Source organism: Hypanus sabinus, chromosome 1, assembly GCF_030144855.1.
Source record: "Hypanus sabinus isolate sHypSab1 chromosome 1, sHypSab1.hap1, whole genome shotgun sequence".
Classification (NCBI taxonomy): Eukaryota; Metazoa; Chordata; class Chondrichthyes; order Myliobatiformes; family Dasyatidae; genus Hypanus; species Hypanus sabinus.
The window spans coordinates 31,809,408-31,822,533 of NC_082706.1; the positions used below are offsets into that span (position 1 = coordinate 31,809,408).

At 46.1% G+C, this 13,126-nt stretch overlaps 1 long non-coding RNA gene across 1 annotated transcript in view; it reads left to right on the forward strand.

Annotated features, from left to right (window-relative positions):
• Positions 1–1,452: 1,452 nt before the first annotated feature.
• LOC132392821 (uncharacterized) overlaps positions 1,453–13,126 on the forward strand; it is a 33,211-nt gene continuing 21,537 nt past the window's right edge. Inside the window, exons 1-2 of the long non-coding RNA XR_009511667.1 lie at positions 1,453–1,680; positions 5,478–5,595. This is a non-coding gene — a long non-coding RNA (uncharacterized LOC132392821). The remainder of the gene's footprint in view (positions 1,681–5,477; positions 5,596–13,126) is intronic.

The window sequence follows — 13,126 nt, forward strand, 5'->3', positions numbered from 1 at the left end:
GGGCTTCACCAACACTGCCCTCAACCGTATCTCCTCCATCTCACCCCATCTTCCCTCCACCAAAGGGATAGGGTTGCTCTTGTCCTCACCTACCACCCCACCAGCCTCTGCATCCAGCACCTCCAATGGAATCCTACACCAAGCGCATCTTTCCCTCCCTCCCCACCACTTTCTGCTTTCTGCAGGGACCACTCCCTATGCGACTCCCTTGTCCATTTGTCCCTCCCCACTGATCTCCCTCCTGGCACTTATCCTTGCAAGTGGAACAAGTGCAACACCTGCCCTTGCACCTCCTCCCTCACCACCATTCAGGGCCCCAAACCATCCTTCCAGGTGAGGCGACACTTCACCTGTGAGTCTTTGGGGTCATATTCTGTGTCTGGTGAGATCCAAACATAGATTGGGAGACCACTTCTCCAAACGCCTACACTTCATCTGCCAGAAAAAGCGGGATCTCCCAGTGGCCATCCATTTTATTTCCACTTCCCATTCCCTTTCTGATATGTCTGTCCATGGCCTCCTCCACTGTCGTGATGAGGCCACACTCAGGTTGGAGGAACAACACCTTATATTCCGTCTGGGTAGCCTCCAACCTGATGACATGAACATCAATTTCTCGAACTTTAGATAATGCCCCCCTTCACCATTCTTCATCCCCTTTTCCCTCTCTCACCTTCTCTGCCCATTGCCTCCCTCTGGTGCTCCTGCCCCACCTTTTCTTTCTTCCACAGCCTTCTGTCCTCTCCTAGCAGACTCTCCCTTCTCCAGCCCGGTATCTCTTACACCAATTAACTTCCCGGCTCTTTACTTCACCCCTCCCTCTCCCGGCTTCACTTATCTCCCTGTGTTTCCTTCCCCTGCTCCACCTTTTAATGCTACTCCTCACCTTCTTCAGTCCTGCTGAAGGGTTTTGGTCCAAAACGTTGACTATACTCTTTTCCATAGATGCTATCTGGCCTGCTGAGTTCCTCCCGCATTTCGTGTGTGTTGCTTGGAGCTGTTGAAACATGGCAAGCCAGGCTTAGAAATTGAACTACAAATAAGAGCAACTTATCTGGACTTTAGCTCGTAAGCCTGTCATCCCAGAAGTGACGGTCCGATGGTCATGTGTCTGCAAGTCCAGTGGAGATGGCAGAGGTCTGCAAGCCCTCTGGAAGTTGGAGGACCATGTGTGGGGGTGTGTGTGTGAGAGAGAGAGAGAGAGAGAGAGACGAAAGGAGCTTGGTAAAGCAGCCGGTTTGGGCTTCAGTTATTTGTTGGAGTTGACTCCCAGGAGGTGGATTGACTGATCATTTCAAGTTACCTTCTTAGGGAGCCAGAGAGGAAGGTGACCTCCAGAAGAACAGGCTGGTTTGGACTTAAGCCAGCAACTCAGGCGTAAAGGCTCTAATCAGCCATGCCACTCAGACAAACCGCTTTCATTACCTGTAATAGGAAGCAGTGGTCGGGAGAATCATTACTTCAGGAAGTCATTAACTGTGCGCTGTTACTTACAAGGCTGAAATAGTGTTGCTGCAGACACCGCACACGGTCTGTGCACAGACGCCAGACGGCAAATCAACCAAGACCAATCATAAATCATCAGAATGGTTCTCATCTCACACTCTGATTGTGGTTTGCCATGATCAGTTGTTCCTCTGTGTTCCAGCAGCACAGAGTACAGAACCCTGAAGACTTAATGTGAGTACCTCCTCTTCCCAAATCTCGTTAAACTAACCATGCTGACTCCAGATTTAAATCCGTAAAGTGTATTGGAAGTGTAAAGTGATTGAAACATAGAAGATTATTAAGGGATTGGACATGCTAGAGGCAGGAAACATGTTCCCAATGTTGGGGGAGTCCAGAACCAAAGGCCACAGTTTAAGAATAAGGGGTAGGCCATTTAGAACAAGAGTTCAGGACAAACTTTTTCACCCAGAGAGTTGTGGACCTGCAAAATGCTCTGCCTCAGAAGGCAATGGAGGCCAATTCTCTGTGGATGCTTTCAATATAGAGTTAAATAGAGCTCTTAAAGATAGCGGGGTCAAAGGATATGGGGAGAAGGCAGGAACAGGGTACTGATTGTGAATGATCACCCATGATCACAGTGAATGGCGGTGCTGGCTCAAAGGGCCGAATGGCCTACTCCTACCCCTATTGTCTATTGTATAGAATGAAACCCAGGATAAATTGGTGCTTTGAAAACTCCTGGCACTATAGAGGAATTGGAAGTACCCCTTCTGCCATTTTTTTCCTCTCTTCCATTAACTCAGGGAGTAGCAAGGTATACACTCATTCATCCCTTCATCCGCATTGTAGCGTTACAGTCTTCAGCCTGAAACTAGCCTGGAAGTGAAGGAAGTGGAAATAGTCAGGGCACAGTGAGAGACTGGGGGTCAGTTCCCTTGGGCCTTGCATCCAAAGGTCAGTGGGGAGAAGGGACTTTATCATACAGTACTGGTGCACACCCCACTTAGTGCTCCAGGCACCCTGGGGTGCATTTTGCTTAGGCTCACAAAGGACAGACCTAAGTGTGGCGCTAACTTGGGATGCTTCCACAGCTGGAGCTGAGACCACAGCTCAGAGCAGTCGAAGGGGCTTCAGCCAACCTCTGCTCAGGTTACTGCAGGGTTTCGTTCCTGAGAGCTGTTTGTAAGTCAGAAATGAACAGCAGTGCGTGGCAGAGGATCACCGAAAGAGCAGGCACGGGGGAGTGGCCGCCAGCCTGTCGTACTGACGCAACGAGTGAGCGAGCCAGTCTGCTTGGGCCTCCCGCCTCTTCCTGGCCCTACCCAGCATCCCCCTCCCCCCAGATATTGAGCTTCAGGGGGAGGCTCGGGGAGGAATGGAGAGAGGTGATATGGAAATGCCCTTAATCCCACCCAGCAGAAGATACCTGCAGGTGTTCATAATCAGGGGAAGGACCTGTAATTAAGTACATGAATAGAGCAAGCAACCCATCACATTGAATGTGCTGTACAGTGATAAATCAGTATTAAGGGAACTTTGTTAATCACTCTTTTTCTGGCAAAAAATCATCTCCAGCAATTGTCCTTTGGACTTGGAGGCAAATCGATGTGGAAGAACTGAGGTGATACGAGGCAGCGAGCCCGGCGCCGAGACTGAGGGAGACCCAAGTTTTGACCAATTTAGGTGCCGGGCCAAATCAGAAAGGTCGGGTACAGGCCAAATCGAGGAGGCGGGGTCCAGGTCCCAGAGTGTATCGAGGAAATGCAACCCAGTGTTTGGACAATGATTTAGACAGTGGGCCAGATTGAAAAGGTCAGAGTCTAAGGCGAGAGACAGTCCAGCTCAGCTCGCTGCTTCATGATGTTTACTCGGCTCTGCGTTGATGTAAGGGTCCGTGGACAAATTCTTTGTGAGCTTCATTTCAGAATGTGATTTGCTTGCATTTGTTGTTTGTGTGATTTGGGGTTTTTTTTTTGGGCGATTGATGGTCTTTTTTCAATTTTTTTGGTGTTTCTTTGTTTCATGGCTGCCGGTTAGGAGATGAATACATGCTTTGAAAATAAATATACTTTGAACTCTGAATCATGGTATATGGGGTTAGGACAGGAAGGAGGCACTGGGGTGAAAGATCAGCCAAGAACTCGTCAATAGGTGCAGACATGAAAGGCTGAATAGGTTTCCCCTAAGTCATTGAGTTATATAGCATGGAAGCAGGCCATTCCATCTAACTGGACCATGCCCCATCAAAGCTAGTCCCATTTGCCTCCGTTTGACTCATAACCTTGTATCTGAACTGAGGCAGAAGGGAGACCTCTGGCAGGTTGAATGACTTACCTCCTCCATCATCTGCCTTCTAAACTGTTATCTGATTCCAGAAACCTTTGGGAACTCTGTGACTCACACACCCTGCCTGTGTTTACTGATTCAGTCTCATTTGAAATTGCCTGACGTATGTTGCGACCAAGATGAATTGTTGAGGAACGAACGGGAATGTAAAATGGAAAACCTGTCAAAATGTTAAAATGATGAATTCTCTCCTAGGCCAGAGTGCCTCAAATTGTACTGCTGTTTACCTCAGACCAGACCAGAGAGAAGAGGACTCTCTCGCCTTACTAGAACTCAGTGCTAACATTCAGGCAAACATATTTCTGAGACAATAATCCCACCTTCACATGGAGGCACATTGCACACAAGTTCTGCACCAGTGGAATATTCAATCCTGCTTGATCTCACATTGCTTGCAACCACACGGAGCCAAGGGTTTGTGTCTAGAGCCTTGATGAGATTGAATATATTCTGATGTATATAACAGGGCAGGAATTGTACACCGTGGGGTTTCAGTGCTGGTTTTATCCCATCATTTTAAATTAGTGCACCATTAATAGCACTTTCCTTAAATTCCTCAAAACATTTGTTAAGTATTCTCTAAGGAGGCCTTTGGAAGTAGGATCCAAAAGGTCTGAGTTTCTCATTACTGGTTTCAGTTCAGATCCTCTTCCCTATTTAACACTGACAAGTTGCATTTGCACTGAATTAAAATCAGGAGCCATCACCAGTACCAGCTTCTTAGGTGGCCCCTCAGGGTCAGGACTGACCTACTTTTAGCTCAGTGAGGAGTGGGGTGGACAGAGTGAGGTTCATGAGGACTGGGTGCCAAGCCCTGCATACACACACACACCCTCCCCACTTCCTCAGCTCCTTTCCATCTACTCCCCTTCCTCCACCTCCCCAAGTACTCCCCCTCACTTCCCCCATTCCCATCCCTCAGCCTATTTGCCTCCTTCCTCCAACCCCCTTTTATCTTACCTTACACCTTCTTTTCCCACCCAAGCCCTGCTTTACCCCAACCATTCACCACCACCCCCTCCCCCCCCCACCACACACAGACCCTCAGATCCCTCCGGCCTCTCCCCCCTCTCCCAGTGAATGGCCACATCTACAATCACAAGGGTAGATCAGCATTCACCCTCCCTGCAGCCCCAGAAAAGCTTGGGGATACATTTAGCCATTAGATGCCTGGCTGCAGTTAAAAACAGAGGCAATTCCCATAGCAAGGCAGCATTGCCGTCTGTTCAGATTGCAGCACTGTAAGCAAGAAACGGCTAGTCCAGGCCCCTTCACTCTTCTCCTGTGCTTTGTTGATAAATGATTCTGCCTGATGGATATCCAACAGTGATTACAATCTAAAGAGAGAGCACCAGATAGCAAGAAGAAACCTTGATTAGTTTATCAACCCCAGTATTAGATTACACACAATTACACTGGATTTACAAGACAGAAACAAACTATTCATCATGTTCCTATCTGCTGCAGTTTGCACTCTACTCCACTTTCCTCCACTCTACTGACTTCATCCATTATCCCCGAGACGTGGTCCTGCAGTAAACTCACTCACACTGGCACTCTTTGGAAACTTGGTGATGCTGGACCAGCAGGCTTTCCAGACTATTGGATGTTATTGAATGTTACTCCAACTGATAAAGCCAACACACTTTAAAACAAAATCTTTTTTATATGTCTCATCATAGAATAATGAACATTCCACTGAACCAGGTAAACTTAAAGGGAGAATGGAAACCGGAGTCACAGTGTGTGAAGGGGAGTTCACCCACAGTACCCAGTAAATCATCTGACCAGGAGATCCAGGTGAGAAGGGAGTAACAGTAGGTGAGAGGGGGTGGGAGGGGAATGTGGATGATGCAAGAACCTGAGAGGTGATGGTTGGAAATGACAAATGGTTAAACATGATGGAATTAGACAGGACTGTGTGCTATGGAGTAAAGAAAAGGAGGAAAGAAGGGGAAATGGAGGGAGGAATTTGAGGGCGTAGATTTAAAGTGAGAAGGAAGAGGTTTAATGTGAATTTGAGGGGAAAATGTTCACACAGTGAGTAATCTGATATGCAGTACCAGAGGAGGTGTTGCAGACAGGATCAGTAACAGTGGTTAAGAAGTATCTGGGCAACTGCTTAAATGAGCAGATAGGGAGTTAATGGAGGCAGGTGGGATAGTATAGATAGGCACAGTAGTCAGCATGGACACAGTGGGCCAAAGGGCCTGTTTCTACAACCGTGTGACTTTATAACTGTAAGATGGTGAGATTCATTTGAATGCATAAGGTGCTACTTCATCCTTGCTACTTAAACATCTAGAATAGACAGAGTTGCAGCTGGATCTTGTGGACAAATACATTAAAAAAACATTAAAATAGTGACTCAAGTTGGCAAGTGCACAAGGCTCATTTTGAATAAAATTCCCCATCTGCCTACAAAGAATCCAGTCTGGCATGATACACTTTCTAAATTCATGTGAACTTCTTTGATTTCAATCTCAGAAGTGTTTCTGTTATGAATCATATTTCTAGCAATTGAAATTACCCAGAAGTTGCTCAAAGGGCAATCTTCTGAGATGAGCCACAGATGTGTTTTGAGATGAATTTGACTGAGCAACAGGTGCAGAACAAGAACAGAAGACTTAAACTGAGGGCTTGGACAAATTAACCTACATTAGGCCATTGAGAAAAACACAGAATATTATTCATCCCCTTATACCTTGTCTGTTACTCAGTAAAATCATCTCAGGACAATTGACCCTGTGTCTCATACACTTTCCAGCCCAGTCCTTCAACTTCCCCACAAGGTAAAGATTTACTAATCTCAGGCTTAAGTACAATCAATATGCAATGCTAGCATTAGTTCAGAATATAGAATGAAGATTGAACTGCTGAGGCTTTATAAGGTGCTGGGTCAATTCACATTCGAACAACCCTGGGCCCCATATTTAAGGAAAGATGTGCTGACCCTGGAAAGGATCCTAAGGAGGTTCACAGGGATGAAAAGCTTAACATATGACAAGTGTTGATATCTCTGGATCTGCACTCAGTAGAGTTCAGAAGGATGAATAACGAGAGGATTTTATTGAACCCCACAGGATACTGAAAGGCCTGGGAGTGGATGTGAAAATGGTGTTTCGACTTGTATGAGAGTCTAGGGTCAGAGGGCACAGCTTCAAATGAAGGGATGTCGCTTTGCAGCTGAGATGTGGAGGATTTTCTTCAGCCAGTGGGAGGAGAATCTGTGGAATTTGTCGTCACAGAGGGCTGTGGAGGATGATTGAGTGCATTTAAGACCGAGACTGATAGGTGCTTAATTGGGAAGGGGGTGCAGTTAAGAGTTACAGAGTGAAGGCGGGATAATAGGGTTGAAAAAATCAGCCATGATTGAATTGTGGAGCAGACTCGATTAGCCAAATGGCCTAATTCTGCTCCTATATCATAGCAGGGCTCTTGGAGGAGGGGCCTAGAGTCATGTTCATATCGCCACTGGTGTGATGAAGATAAGACCACCAATTATTAAATTAAAGTAAACCAGAGGTAGGATTGGAGCCTGAGTGGGTTAATCAGAAGGAAAACAATAAAATTACTGTGCAAGAGAGACAGGAACCCTGGAGCAGCCTGCGGTGGAAATAGGATTTTCTTTATAAGGACAGGTAAAGCAGCAAATGCCAGAATAAGACAATAAAAGGGAGGATATGGATGAGGACATCGAGTACCAGACAGTCCATCAGCAGTCCTTGGCGACTGAGCGCACACAGAAGATACAACAACCCCGTTCAGATGGGACGATCTGTCTTTTCATGTTTCAGTGATAAAACATTTACTGTGACCTTTTGCAACCATGAGAATACCTTTGATGTCACTGTTGGGTCTGACGCACTGAAGCTCAACAGATGTGAAAGAAATTTCCTGTGCTGAGGTATCACTAGTTCCTATTGCAGAGGAAATACATTACAGCTTGGTCTTCCTGTTATCATTTAGTCTTCCTTCCTTTAGATTTCACCGTGCTGTTAGGAGATAGCTGGTACTGGTGTGGAAACCACTTCCATAGAAAATTTGCCAAAAACAATCATGGCCATGGAAAGACCATGATCACCTGCATCATACAACTTCAGAAGTTTAGAGAGGAGGGATTTCACTCAGGGCCACTGTCTGAGTAGAAGCAGCGGGTCACTACAGCAAAAAAGAGTTTTGATCAGCAACCAATCAGTGTTTGGGATTGATTAGCAAGAGCAAATTAAAGAAGGCAGGGGCAAGCACAGTGGCCTTCATTGCAGTGGCTGTCGTCTGAGTGGTGATCTTGAGGCTTTAGCTCTTTCAGGCTTCAGTCAGAGAAAACATAGAAAAGAAAAACTCGAGGTTAAGTTTTTTTCTCTTTATATCTTTATATATACCTTCTTTATATCTGCTCAGCTAGGACAGTAGAGATGCCAGGCAGGGTAGTGGAACACTGCTCTTGTGGGATATGAGAAGGCAGGGAGACCTCCAGTGTCCCTGACGACTACAATGCGAGAAGTACAGCCAGCCGCACCTACTAACAATCCGCATCAAGGAGCTGGAGCTGGAATGGGATGAACTCTGGATCATTCGGGAGGCTGAGGGGCTAATAGAGCAGGCGCACAGCTTCACAAGACACAGGAGACTGGGTGACAGTCAGGAAGGAGAAAGTGGCCAAGGAGCCAGTGTAGAGTACCCCTCAACAACAGGTGTATCACTTTGGATACTACTGGTGGGGGTGGGGGGTTAACCTAACTGGGGAAAGTCATAGTGGTTGGGTCTCTGGCACTGAGTCAGTAGGGGAGTGGGGAGAAGAGGCAGGCTGTGGTGATAGGCGATTTGTTACTTAGGGAAACGGACAGGAGGTGCTGTGGAGGAGGATGAGATTCCCGGATGGTATGTTGCCTCCCGGGTGCCAGGGTCTGGGATATCTCAGACTGAGTCCTCAGCATTCGTACGTGGGTGGGTGAACAGCCAGAAGTTGTGGTCCATGTAGGTATCAATGACATGGGTAGGACACGTGATGAGGCTCGGCATTGAGAGTTCAGGGAGTTAGGTGCTAATTTAAATGGCAAGGCCTCCAGGGTTGTGATCTCAGGATTGTTACCCATGCCATGTGCTAGTGAGGACAAAACTAAGAAGATTATGCAGTTTAATTCGTGGCTAAGGAGTTGGCGTAGGAGGGAGAGCATAAGATTTTTGGATCATTGGGCTCTCTTCCAGGGAAAGTGGGACCTGCACAGAAGGGGTGGTTTGTACCTGAACTGGAAGGGAGCTGATATCCTAGTGGGGAGGTTTGTAAATGCTGCATGGTAGAGTTTTAACTAGAGGTGCAGGAGGATGGGAACCAGAGTGGCAGAATAGTTAGTGGACAGGTTGTGGAGGCAGATGTTGGTAAGATCTCAGGCAAAGTTAGGAATCAAAAAGTTGAGCATGATGTGACTCGTGTCCCAATTTGCATATATCTCAATGCAAGAAGTATCATAGGAAAGGCAGTTAATGGTGCTGAAGATGAAGTTTACAAAGACAATGTGTAGCGGGGAAAGGCTCTCTCTCTCTCTCCCTCTCCCTCTCCCTCTCCCTCTCCCTCTCCCTCTCCCCCTCTCCCTCTCCCTCTCCCTCTCCCCCTCCCCCTCTCCCTCTCCCTCTCCCTCTCCCTCTCCCCCTCCCCCTCTCCCTCTCCCTCTCCCTCTCCCTCCCTCTCTCCCTCCCCCCTCCCCTTAATAAGGGAGAAAGAGATGTCTCCGGTTCACATCGAGAGGGGAGACATAACAAACAACTCGCTGGTTTACAATGTTAAAAGTCCGATGCATCGCTTTTTCCAAGCTCTGTGCCCAACAATCTCAGGACTGTGGCCACACAGCCTTCGATCTTCCATCTCCCATGATACACCAGTCTTCTTCTCGGACAGCGACCTCCAATCCCCCTGTTTCCAGAGCCATGAAAGCTCAGTCCTCTGGAAGCGAGCGGCACTCTTAGGCCAAGCCCTTGGCATGCTGAACAACGGCTAGTTGTGAAAGTCCAAGAGCGGGTCCCTATCCCGCAAAAAACCATAGTCGGCATGTAACTCCAAGTCAGGGTCTTCAGAAGAACCCTGACAAGGAAAAATGGAGATATTAAATCTGTTTCCGAAGGTGCAAGCAAAGGAGTAGGCGCCATTAACCCTACTAAGCTCCGCCAGTAATCTAGCCAGTAATGTTAAAGAGAATATCAAAAGTTTCTTCAGATACATGAAGGGTAAAAGAGAGGACCCTGGAAAATGATGCTGGACAGGTAGTAATGGGGGAACAAAGACATGGCAGAAGAACTGAATTAGTATTTTGCATCAATCTTCCCTGTAGAAGACATTGGTTTGGTAGAAGTTCCAGGTGTCAAGGATCATGAAGTGTGTGAAGCTACTATTACTAGAGAGAAGGTTCTTGGGAAACTAAAAGGTCTGAAGGTTGATGAGTCACCTGGAGCAGATGGTGTACACCCCAGGGTTCTGAAAGAGGTGACTGAAGAGATTGTGGAGGCATTAGTAATGACCTTTCAAGAATCACTAGGTTCTGGAATGGTTCCGGAAGACTTGAAAGTTGCAAATGTCACTCCACTGTTGAAGAAGGGAGAGAGGCAGAAGAAGGAAGCTATAGGCCTGTTAGTCTGACCTCAGTTGTTGGGAAGATGTTGGAGTTGATTAGGATGGGGTCTCAGGGTACTGAAAGGCGCATGATAAATTAGACCGTAGTCAACAAAGTTACTTCAAGAGAAAATCTTGCCTGAAAAATCTGTTGAAATTCTTTGAAGAATTAACAAGCAGGATAGACAAAGGAGATTCAGTTGATGTTGTATGCTTACATTTTCAGAAGGCCTTTGACAAGGTGCCACACACAAGGCTGCTTATCAAGCTACAAGCCCATGGAATTACAACAAAGATACTACCATGGATAGAGCAGTGACTGATTGGCAAGAGGCAAAGACTGGGAATAAAGTGAGCCTTTTCTGGTTGGCTGCTGATTATTAGTGGTCCACAAGGGTTTGTTTTAGGACCAATTCTTTTTATGTAATATGTTAATGATTTGAATAATGGAATTGATGGCTTTGTTGCAAAGTTTGCAGAAGATATGAAGCTAGGTGGAGGGGAAGGTAGTTTTGAGGAAGTAGAGAGACAGTACAATGACTAAGACAGCTTAAGAGAATGGGCAAAGAAATGGCAGATGGAATACAGTGTCAGGAAGTGTATGGTCATGCACTTTGGTAGAAGAAATGAAAGGGTTGGCTGTTTCTAAATGGAGAGGAAATGCAAAAAACAGACGCAAAGGGACTTGGGAGTCCTTGTGCAAGGTTTCCTAAAGATTAATTTGCAGATTGAGTCAGTGGTGAGAAAGGCAAATGCAATGTTAGCATTCATTTCAAGAGGACTAGGAAATAAAAGTAAGGATGGAATGTTGAGGCTCATAAAGCACTAGTGAGGCCTCACTTGGAGAATTGTGAGCAGTTTTGGGTCCCTTATCTTGGAAAGTATGTGCTGAAACTGAAGAGGGTTCAAAGGAGGTTCACGAAAATGATTCCAGATTTGAACGGCTTGTCATATGAAGAACTTTTGATGGCTCTGGACCTGTATTCACTAGAATTCAGAAGGAGGGGTGACTTCATTGAAACCTATTGAAAGGTGAAATATCTTGATAGAGTGGATCCAAAGAGGATATTTCCTATGATGGCAGAGTCTAAGACCAGAGGACACAACCTCAAAATAGAGGGGCCTCCTTTTAGAACGGAGATGAGGAGAAATACTTTAGCCAGACGGTGGTGAATCTGTGGAATCCTTTGCCACAGGCACCTGTAGGGGCCAAGTCTTTATGTGTATTTAAGGCAGAGGTTGATAGATTCTTGATTGGTCAGGGTATGAAAGGATACGGGGAGAAGGCAGAAGATTGGGGCTGATAGGAAAATTGGATCAGCCATGATGAAATGATAGAGCAGTCTTGATGGGCCAAATGGCCTAATTCTGCTCCAATATCTTATGGTCTTATGGACATGGCACATAATGACAATGCTGATGACACCAGTCCTATGTTAATCCCATTTTCAGAATTTCTACATCCATTTTTATCAACTCCCAGCAGATTGTACCACAGGGCAGATGATCACAGGGATAACATGTATATTCCACAGAGACAGCACCTGAGGTCAGGATTGAAATGGGCCTTTGTGCTATAATGCAGTGGTTCCATTGCTTGTGGATTGTTCTGCACTCTACTGTAGTACACTGCCATTGGCCAGTGATTTACTTGTGAGTAAACCCAACACACCTAGAGAAAGTGTTTTATTTTACCTAATTTAAGTTTAAGGACGGACACTGAGAGAAGAATCATTCATTTTCATCTTGCATTTGTGTGGGATTTTTCAAGCAAATTGCTGCATACTTACATTGCAGAATAGAGCTAGTTAGTGGCTGTTCATTCCCAACGTTATTTCAACACTCTGTCTTTCCCTGAAAATCAGACATGAATGTCCCACGTGGATGTTAAGCTAGAGGAGAGTGATAGTGACATTCACCATTAGTAGATTGTTGTACCCTGTTTCCTACCCTGCCCAGTCAGTGCAACACTATTGCAAAAAACTGCTGGAGGATCAGAGAGCCAGGCAGATTCTGTGAAGTTCCCCCTTTCCCCTCCATTACTTGTCCATCAGCTTCCCCTGGTTCCCCATCTCTTTCTCTCTATCCCACAGTCCACTACCTTCTCCTATTATTGTAATTCTGCACATACTGGAAATCCAGTGCAACACCCACGCAAAATGCTGGAGGAACTCAGCAGGTCAGACACTTTATTTCTTTCCATGCATGGTACCTGACCTGCTGGGGCCCTCCAGCATTTTGTGTGTGTTGCTCCTATTAGGTTCCTTCTTTTTCAGCCCTTATATCTTCCACCTATCATCTCACACCATTTTACATTATCCCCCATCCCCATCCCTCCCATCTTCTCGCTCGCCTGGTCTCACCTGCTAGCGTGTACTCATCTCCCTCAGACCAACTTCTTATTTTAGCTTGTGCCCTTCATTTCCAGTCCGGATGAAGGGTCTCGGTACAAAATGTTAGCTGTTTACTCCCCTCTATAGATGCTGTCTGACTTGCTGATTTCCTCCAGAATTTTGTGTACATTGCTGAAGATTTCCAGCATCTGTAGAATCTCTTGTGATCTGTAGAGTGAAATGGACAACTGAGGTTTTGGATTGAGATCCTTCATCTGGTTGATGGAGCCCTCATCTATATTTCCTCTATTTCATATACTTCTACTCTTACCTCATCTTCTCCAAGACCAAACAAGAATAGAGTCCCTTTGTCCTTACCATTCACTCCACCAGC